Consider the following 9,525-nt stretch of genomic DNA (forward strand, 5'->3'; position numbering starts at 1 on the left):
CAGAAAAAGTAGCTGACAACCAGACAAGGCTCAAAATATGGCCCTGGGGGCTCAGCCAGCTGCAAGCCTGCAGTGCTTCCTGACATAGTGGCTCCTGGAAGCCAGTTTACCCAGGAACACTCCCTACCTGTGCTGGGTCTAAGTTTGTGGCTTACTACAAATAAATATTTACTTAATGAACATACAAGTGAACGGGCAAGCTAGCTTAGCCAATAGTTTCTGTTATTTAACTGCTCTCCAGCCCACCAGAGGCATCAGGTGTGCATTATCTGATCAACACAGAGAGCAGCAGAGCTGGGCCGTTAAAGAGACTACACAGCTGTGGTTTCTGCCAGGGCAACATCCCTTCTTCCAGCAAAGAATCTATCTTTTCCTTTTGGGGAATCACCCCTCCCCTATTCTTGATTTGAGTTCCATCCTTTAAGACTCAGTTCTAGCAGGAGGTGACTTCGGGTAAGTTCTTAAATCCCAATGCCAGGGGTGGTCACATGACACAAGCTAACCAATCAGAACCAAGCCAGTATGTTCAAGGAGGGGCACATGATACAATCCAAGACGATGAGATGCAACTCCTGGTACCTGGCACATTGGGACACAGGTGCTCTCTTCCTAGAGGGCTTTAAGTTTGTCTGCTTGCAACTCTTGGAGTTTTGCCTTCCCTCCAGGAGAGCCTGAGTGAGGATGGAGGCCATCAGAATAAAGTGGAGGCAAGAGAGGGAGAGATAAATGCCTGATGACACCATTTGAGCACCTGCCTCTGATTGTGTGGATCCGCCCCTGCACTTTTCCATTGCCTGGGCTGGTAATTTCTCTTTTTTGCTTAAGTTGGTTTGAGATGGGTTTCTTTCACTGAAATACAGCAGGAAACTGAGAGGGTACCTTCTGTTTTCACCAGTGGAGTAGAAAAGCAACATCATCCTTTCCCTTTAGACCTGTATTATAGACTTCTCTTAACTTTTTAAGAGTTAATCTCTTCATGCTGCCCCTTGGTTTTCCCAACTCATGTCTTGACTCAAGCTCTTGAAGCTAGTCTGAAATTAATTCCACATCTTGTAAAATAAGGGGAAACAGAAGTTGGTGAGAGAGTATTTTACGAGATAGTTTTTTTTTTTTTTTTTGGTCAAACGTCTACCAGTGTGTCCTCTGCCAAGGCTGGTTCAGAGCCAGAGATTTAGGCCCTGGAGGAAGTGCTGCCTTCTTCACGGCATCTTTTTTTTTAATTAATTAATTAATCAATTAATTTTTGGCCGCATCGGGTCTTCGTTGCTATGTGCGGGCTTTCTCTAGTTGCGGTGAGCGGGGGCTACTCTTCGTTGCGGTGCGCGGGCTTCTCATTGCAGTGGCTTCTCTCATTGCGGAGCACAGGCTCTAGGCACACAGGCTTCAGTAGTTGTTGCTCGTGGGCTCAGTAGTTGTGGCTTGCAGACTCTAGAGCGCAGGCTCAGTAGTTGTGGTGCACGGGCTTAGTTGCTCCGCGGCATGTGGGATCTTCCCGACCCGTGTCCCCTGCATTGGCAGGTGGACTCCCAACCACTGTGCCACCAGGGAAGTCCCTCACTGCATCCTGACAAAGAGTAACTAATAGCTTTAAGACAGTAAGTAAAAAGATGGAAAAGAAAAAAAAAAAAAACATCTGGACGATGGAAATGATGATTCAATTACTTTTCAGGTTCTAAGGGTGTGGTTTGGGGTTTAGTAGGTATTAAATGTGATTTGCATCTGAGCCTCCATGTGTGTCTCTGGTAAGAGAAAATTCTCTTAATTGAACCTGAGAGGCAAATACAAACTGTCTTTAGTTTTACATGGTTTGACAAACGTGCTTTTCTAAACTGTGGGTCAGGTGATATGTGGTTCTTTCTTGTCTACGTGGACACCCTGTTCTCCCCTCTTCAGCATGTCCAAAATGTTCCCCACTGTGTGTGTGACTTTGGGATGGCCCCCAGTGTGCTTTTTGGACTGGATCAGTGATTCCAACTTAAAGAAAAGAAAAAAGCAGTGGGGGGGCTTGGTTTGACATGGCTTGTACAGAAGCCCACCAAACTGGAGCTGCTTGGGCTGAGGTGGGAGTGCTGGGCTGGGAGCCCGCCTTGTTTGGCCTCCTGGGGTGCCTCCCCAAGCCTCTAGGACTCTGAGGGGCCTTGTGAAGTGCCCACATGTTCACCAAGGTCCTAGCCCCCTCCAAACATTGCAGCTCTCTCATTCTAAGTGCCCCCTCTGTCATGAAACCTTTCTAGTACCCTGGCCCACCCAGATTTCTTCTTTTTCTGCGGCACTTTCACATCTGTGAGTACATCACACACTCTGGCCTATGTTTTTAAACTGACCTCGGTGTGGAGATTTCTCTTCCTTTGAAGCTGACATGTCCATGTCTTTCTTTTGGGAAGTGACTCAAAACTCACTTGGGAAGCCGAATGTAACCGAAAGAACTCCAGGAAATGGGGACACAAGCTTTGTTCACAGACTGTGGAAGTCTGGCCTCATCACACCAGGGCAGAGCACGGCCAGTGCAGACCTAAGGCCCCCACATCGGTCATCCTTCTCCCAGACCTTCTCACCCTAGTGCACACATTGGCCAGGCTGTGGTAGTTGGAAGGTCCTGGAAGATACCTGTGTGAGCTGGGTCGTGGCCTCGCCTTTCAGCATCACTGGGGCAACCAGTGATGACGGCATCCCCAGGAGGAAAAAAAGGCTGGGCCTATCACTAGTACCCCACCTGCCTTAGTCATTTCCTTACTACTGCTTTCCTAAATAGAGGGCTTTACAATTGTCATCCTCACTCTGGGGTTCTGTGTAAACTTCATTGGGCTTATAAACAAACTTCACGCAATGTGATTTCATTCAACACGGCATTGTCTAACGTGGGGCCTGACCTAGGACTGTGTAGGAAGGTTTTCTGAGGCTCATAGAGACATTGTGGTTGGAGCGTCACCTAGTGGCAGCAAAGAGTAGTGCTGGTCAGGAATGAATATAAGGAATATTTCCAAAGGGTGGATAGTAAGATAAAGAGCATCCAGGGGTCTTTGGTCTCCACAATTTCATTGAAAATATGCTTTAAAGCAAAATTATCCTGAACATAAGTTTTAGTCTTTTAAAAATGATTCCAAAGACAAGTCTGTGTCACCATAATGAATACTAGCTATTGTTATAGAGTTCTCTAAATGTAGGAGATTGGGAAAAATCTATAAGTTTTCCATCCCATTTAAGTTTCTATTTTTTTAAAATTGGTACATCCACATCCTCTGGGTTTCCCATGCATGTTTTAGCTGTAGGAAGATTTCCCTGAACCTGGAGATTTGGGACCCATGGAATGGGTACCACGCAGTATTACTTTAAAGGGTCTGCATTTGCTCACCCAACCTCACCAAAACTCTCAGCCCCAAGAGTGTCCAGCCTTATGTCTCATCCAGCTGTGGGTCTAGATGTGGTCAATCCAGGTTGCATCTCAGCCCCTGAACGAATTTTGTAAGAATTTCTCTCTCTTTCACTGTCTTTGTTTTGTTTTGTAATTTATTTTTATAATGGGGTTTAGCTGATTTCCAAGCTTTACACCCACTTGATTCACTTACAGAGAGATATCAATAAATACTTTTTAAGATTAAAAAAAAAAGTTGGTACATCCAGAAATAATATACCATGTAACCATTAAAGAGAAATAGGTTTCTATATAGAACTGGCTAAGAGATATTAAAAGGATGTAGGATGTAGAAAGTATCAAGAGAATGCTACAATTTATATGAGAAACACATTAGAAAAAATATATGTAAATTTGGTCTGAACAAAACTTTTGTTAGTAAAGTGAGAGACTGAATTATTCAGCTCCAAAGAACAAGGGACATTTGCTGCTTCGAGCCACAAGGTGTTCTCAGGTGACTTAGAACCTAACTAGTGCCTGAGGATCAATCCTTGTGATATGTAGTGGTCCTACAGCGGCACCCCACTAAAACCATTAAGTAAATACTGCTCTTCCAGGGACACACAATATAAGGACTGATCATTTAGTGCTGTAAGCACCCATGGCGTTTTTAAACTGTCACAGGGAGAAACTGAGACATTAGAAGAGTCTAACTGGCCCAAGGGTAACTCCCTGGGGAGCTAGACTCAGAAGCAGTTCATATCCGCTCCACCACACTGTCCTCAGAAAGCTGTTCAGATCAAATCTCATATCCGAATTAGACTACTGAATTGATAATGGGAAATTGTGCCTCAAAGGCCAACAGACAGCCAACTCTGGGGATACCAGCTGGTTTTATGTATGCTTTCAAGTACTTAATTGAGAATTGAAAGAAATCCTGCCCTGAAATGGCCAAGATGGGGTTTTGGCCCTCCAAAACTGAATTTTGTGCACACAGAGAAAGCCAGCAGAAAGCAATTTCTTATCATGTCAGTCAGTCTCCTGGATTCCCTTCCTGCAGGGTCTGCTGGAAGCAAGAGTGGTAAGAATTTTTCTCTTTTCTAAAATTAGATTAGCCAGAGAAAATATTTGCAGAGCTAGCTCCTTGGACCCTTTGAGTTGGAGTCTTCTAAATTGTTAAAATTTTAGAGAGCGCTCATCTTAAAATACTTTACCTATTTTAATTGGTATGCAGAAGCCCCCAAAGGCTTCAAAATTCCAAAATAGCCTCATTGAAAGATTTGTTGTAGAAGGCTAATGAAAGATTAATGATATAAAAGGTACCTAAAACAAACAAAGTTTAAGGATGACATAACTACTGCTTCCCTCTGTCCTCCTTTATTTGAGTACTCATCCTAGTAATCCTCTGTCTGGGTTGCCTTTCCACTCCGAAGAGACTATTAAATGGTTACTTTAGAAATGGGACCACCTGAGGCTGTAGGCGAGAGGCTGTAGGTGAAACTATTCAGATCAAAGGCCAAACTGAGGACCATAATTAAAGAATTTCTTAAACCCAGGGAGCATCCTCAAAAGTTTTTGTAAATGGATTACCAAGATGAGGGGCCACCAGTCTGACTAAACTCCTAAATTTAGCTGATATTCAGAGCCTGATGATAGAAAAAAAAAAAAAATTTTTTTTTGACCTCCTCTGAGCTAAAATGAGGGAAGGAAAAGCATTCCAACGTAGGTGAATTGGTATGTCATTCCTTTGATAACATTAGGGGGGTCACCCAATTCTTTGAGGAATTAAAAACAGCTATCCTTGTTTTACAAATCTAGTCTTTACAGGACTAGAAATGTGAATCCAAAAACAATCCCAGCCTACCAATCCTTCTACCACTCCCTAAACCTCCCCTATTTATTTTAAAAGGCCTTTAAGTATTGAGAAAGGTCAATAGAGTCGTCATTATTTAAGTGTAATACTTGTACCTAGGTTTACTAGAAATCAAATAAGATCTTATTATTCCTGTTATTAAAATTTGTCAGCAAGAAATATAACTTGATAAGATGAAACTTTTAAGTAAATTAAATGTAAATGAGATAAGAGTTTTTAGGTGAACTCTTTAGGAATAATTATGTTTTAGGACTGTCTACTTAAAATATTTTCTCTAGATTTTTGGTGACTTGAAACTGCTAAATGAAGTTAAATGATGGGAATTCATTGAATATTCAGATCATTTCCAAATAAGATACTGGAAAATTAATTGCTAAACAAGTCTAAGTTTACCTACTTTTGTCTTATTAGAGAAAAACTAAGATGGTTAGGTTCCTTGGACATGTCTTATACCCCACTGAGGAAAGAAATTAGGTTATAGAAATGTTATAAGTTTGCCAACCAGAATGTGCTGATAAGACAAACAGTTCATAATTGCTTACTTAGTTTTTGCTAGAAACTAAGATTTTTTAAGGTTAAGAATTCTAATTAAAATATGCAATTAAAACTACTAAAAATTAGTAAGTAAAATAAATATCTTTGTATCCAAGGAAAAAGAAGGTGTAAGGAATGGAAATGTTTTTTTGTTAAGCGAAAAGAAAGTAATTTTGTCCTAAAGCTGGTTATTTCTAAATGGGGAGGAAAATAAGGGACAAATTAATATGGATATAGAAAGTTGTAGAAGATTTGTGAGAAATAAAAGAATCTTTAGAAAGGAATACTATGTGTAGTCAGGGCTAAGGTTAGAATAAATTTAAGTAAGCAAATTTTAATGTTAATGTGGTACAAAACCTGACTTTGGTTTTCTCTCTGTTAAGAGGACAAAGTTTTCTTAAAATATTGATCGACTTTTTTTTTGGGGGGGGAGGATTTTATTTATTAAAGTTTTTATTGGAGTATAGTTGATTTACAATGTTGTGTTAGTTTCTGCTATACAGCAAAGTGAATCAGTTGTACATATACATATATCCACTCTTTTTTAGATTCTTTTCCCATATAGGCCATTACAGAGTATTGAGAAGAGTTCCCTGGGCTGTACAGTAGGTCCTTGTTAGTTATCTGTTTTATATATAGTAGTGTGTATATGTTAAACCCAATCTCCCAATTTATCCCTCCCCCCTTCCCCCCTGGTAACCATAAGTTCTTTAACTGGTAATCTGTTATAATTTTCTTTTGAAATCTTTTATTGTCACTTTGACTAAGTGAATAAGTACTATTCCACAGTGACCCATGATACTATTTGACCAGGTGTTTTGAAACCTTTTTGGTATTTTGACAAAATTTCCAAATATCAAATTCTAATTGAAGTTCTTTTGACCTCTAGCTAATTTTGGGATGCTTCAGAGAGGACCCCTGAAGCATCTCAGAGAGAGGAATAATAAACTAATTAGGCTTATTTGCTATGTTAAATTACATAGAAAGCATTGTCAAATGAGCGGCGACAAACCTTCTTAGGTTATATTGTATGGGTAAATATTATTAAAAAGATATTCTAGAAATTATATGGAATTTCTAAAAATCTGATATGTCCTGGTAAAATGTTATCAGTTATAATTCTAGTTATTATCTTTTTTTTAACATCTTTACTGGAGTATAATTGCTTTACAGTGTTGTGTTAGTTTCTGCTATATAACAAAGTGAATCAGCTATATGTATACATATATCAAAAATATGGAATGCTTCGTGATTTGCGTGTCATCCTTGCACAGGGGCCATGCTAATCTTCTCTGTATCGTTCCAATTTTAGTATATATGCTGCTGAAGCAAGCACTCTAGTTATTATCTTAAATGTTGTATTCACAGCATTAATTAAGTTTCTTTGTTAATTGCATTGTAATCAGATCTTTAACTGTGCCTTTTAAAGTGTTTTGTCATTTATGGACCATTATTGTTTTATTTTGATGCTTTTGCAAAAAATGCTTCATCTTCAAGAAGAGTCAGAGAAATGACTTTTGGACAAGTACAGGTTTCTGATAACTTTCAGATCATACTGCTGAACTGGGTAAGAAATTAAAGAATTCTAATGGAAAACCTGATAGCTTCATAAAACTGTTAACAGAAGATTAAGATCAAGGATTAGTCACATAGGACTGAGTGAACTGATGAATATGGTATAATTTTTGGGTTTTGTCTGAAATACTACTGGTTTTAATCTGTGTTTTCCAGATATAAAGAAACCTTTCTCCTCAAGCTAATTATGACTTACAGCAATTTGGTAAATTATACCTTTGTAAGTAGAATTGAAACATTTATCTTTTCTCTCTACCTGATTCCTCCAGAAATTGGAAACTCTTATGTTCCCAGCAGGCTTGTCATCAGGTGAATAAGAAAGGCTGCCTCCTGGCAGGTGCAGGAATCTCGATATTTTGGGGAACTCAAGAGAGGAATCCACCCAAATCTATAGATATCACAAGCAGAATCTGATGGCAAACCAGATTGGTGTGGTTTTCCTGGACTTGAGAGGCCTTTTAAAAGTTCAGTTTGAGATTTCTTATAAAAAGTTCTAGCAGAGCCAACTTAAAAGAGCCTGTATGATCAATTACATTTATGTAAATGATCAGGCCAACTTTATTGAAACCAGACTTATTTTGCAAATAAGTCAGTCTTAATTTGGCTATATTTGGTAGAAATTAGGGCAGTTTTAGAGGGGGAGAATTAAATCTCAGTGGACATTAAGTAGTAGTGTTATTGTTTTTGAGGGTTTTTTGCTGTGTGTGTTTATTGCCTAAGACTCACTGCTCAGATGGCTCCTTGTTGCTCTGTTACATTATTATAAAGTTTGTTCCTGAAGCTTAGCACAGTAATTTATCTTTGGATGAAGATCAGATGCCCCATGACCTGCAACCAGGAGATTATGCATCGTCGCAGCTTTTTCAGTATGCCACTCTTCCTCCCTAACTGCAGGATACAGTTCACTTTTAAAGGGGTTAAGGTGACAGCCTTCTAAGGGTCTGAAGACGCAAGGAAAGGGCTAGATGGCAAACAGGTACACTTAATTTCCAATTATAAAATATTCCTGGTGTGAAATTTTAAAGTGATGGAGTTGGTAAGGCGAGGCTATGGTGAGGAATGTGAGGAAAGTTTTCTGGTACAGCAGCACTTGCCTAGGAGAGATAACAACTGAAGATGTGTTTCTTACAGCTGGCTCTGACCAGCTGAAGCTGATAAAGGACCATGAAATTGGAGAGACCCTGGCACACCAGGCTCTCAGTGGTCCTAACTGAAGACTCTTCCTAAACAGTGAGCAGTGAGGTTTGTTTTAGCCAACTGTGTTTCTTTCTTTTATTGAAGTATAGTTGATTTACAATGTTGTGTTAATTACTGCTGTATGGCAAAGTGATTCAGTTATACATATATATATATATATATATACACATTCTTTTTTTATATATATTCTTTTATATTATGGTTTATCATAAGATATTGAACATAGTTCTCTGTGCTCTACAATAGGACCTTGTTGTTTATCCATTCTATATATAAAAGCTCACATCTGCTCACCCCAACCTCCCACTCCATCTTGCCCCCAACCCCGTCCCCTTTGGCAACCACCAGTCTGTTCTCTATGTCCATGATTCTGTTTCTGTTTCATACATAGGTTCATTTGTGTCATATTTTATATAGATTCCACATATAAGTGCTATCATATGGTATTTGTCTTTCTCTGTCTGACTTACTTCATTTAGTATGATACTCTCTAGTTGCATCCATGTTGCTACAAATGGCATTATTTCGTTCTCTTTTATGGCTGAGTAGTATTCCATTGTATATATGTAACACATCTTTATCCATTCATCTGTCAATGGACACTTAGGTTGCTTCCATGTCTTTAGCCAACTGTGTTTAGACCTGTGGATCCATTCTGTCCTCTCCAGAGAGATCCAGAGTACTGGATCTCAATCCTTAGTTAGCAATAACCACATGAAACCTGCTTCTGGCTAGCACTTTAAAAACTCTTTTTCCCTCTCAGTGAACTTCTACTTCATCACTAGCTTGTGTTCCTTCCTCTAGCAAGTCAGTAGACTTAGCTTTTTCTTTTTACCTATTCATCTATCCATTCCTTCATCCATTGTCCATCCATCTCTTCACTTATTATTTATTAGCTCTGGTGGTCTTTGTTTTATTTGTTGACAGGCATAAATAAATTAGTATATGTAAAGCACTGATAAGTGATAGCTACTATTATCTTATTCACTCACTG

At 39.3% G+C, this 9,525-nt stretch overlaps 1 non-coding gene across 1 annotated transcript; it reads right to left on the minus strand.

Moving 5' to 3' along the window:
* Positions 1-6,989: 6,989 nt before the first annotated feature.
* Positions 6,990-7,095, minus strand: LOC136121830 (U6 spliceosomal RNA). The gene has a single exon (XR_010655831.1). It is a non-coding gene; the product is annotated as a U6 spliceosomal RNA (small nuclear RNA).
* Between the last annotated feature and the right edge of the window lie 2,430 nt (positions 7,096-9,525).

This window comes from Phocoena phocoena, chromosome 3, assembly GCF_963924675.1.
Source record: "Phocoena phocoena chromosome 3, mPhoPho1.1, whole genome shotgun sequence".
NCBI classification, from domain to species: Eukaryota; Metazoa; Chordata; class Mammalia; order Artiodactyla; family Phocoenidae; genus Phocoena; species Phocoena phocoena.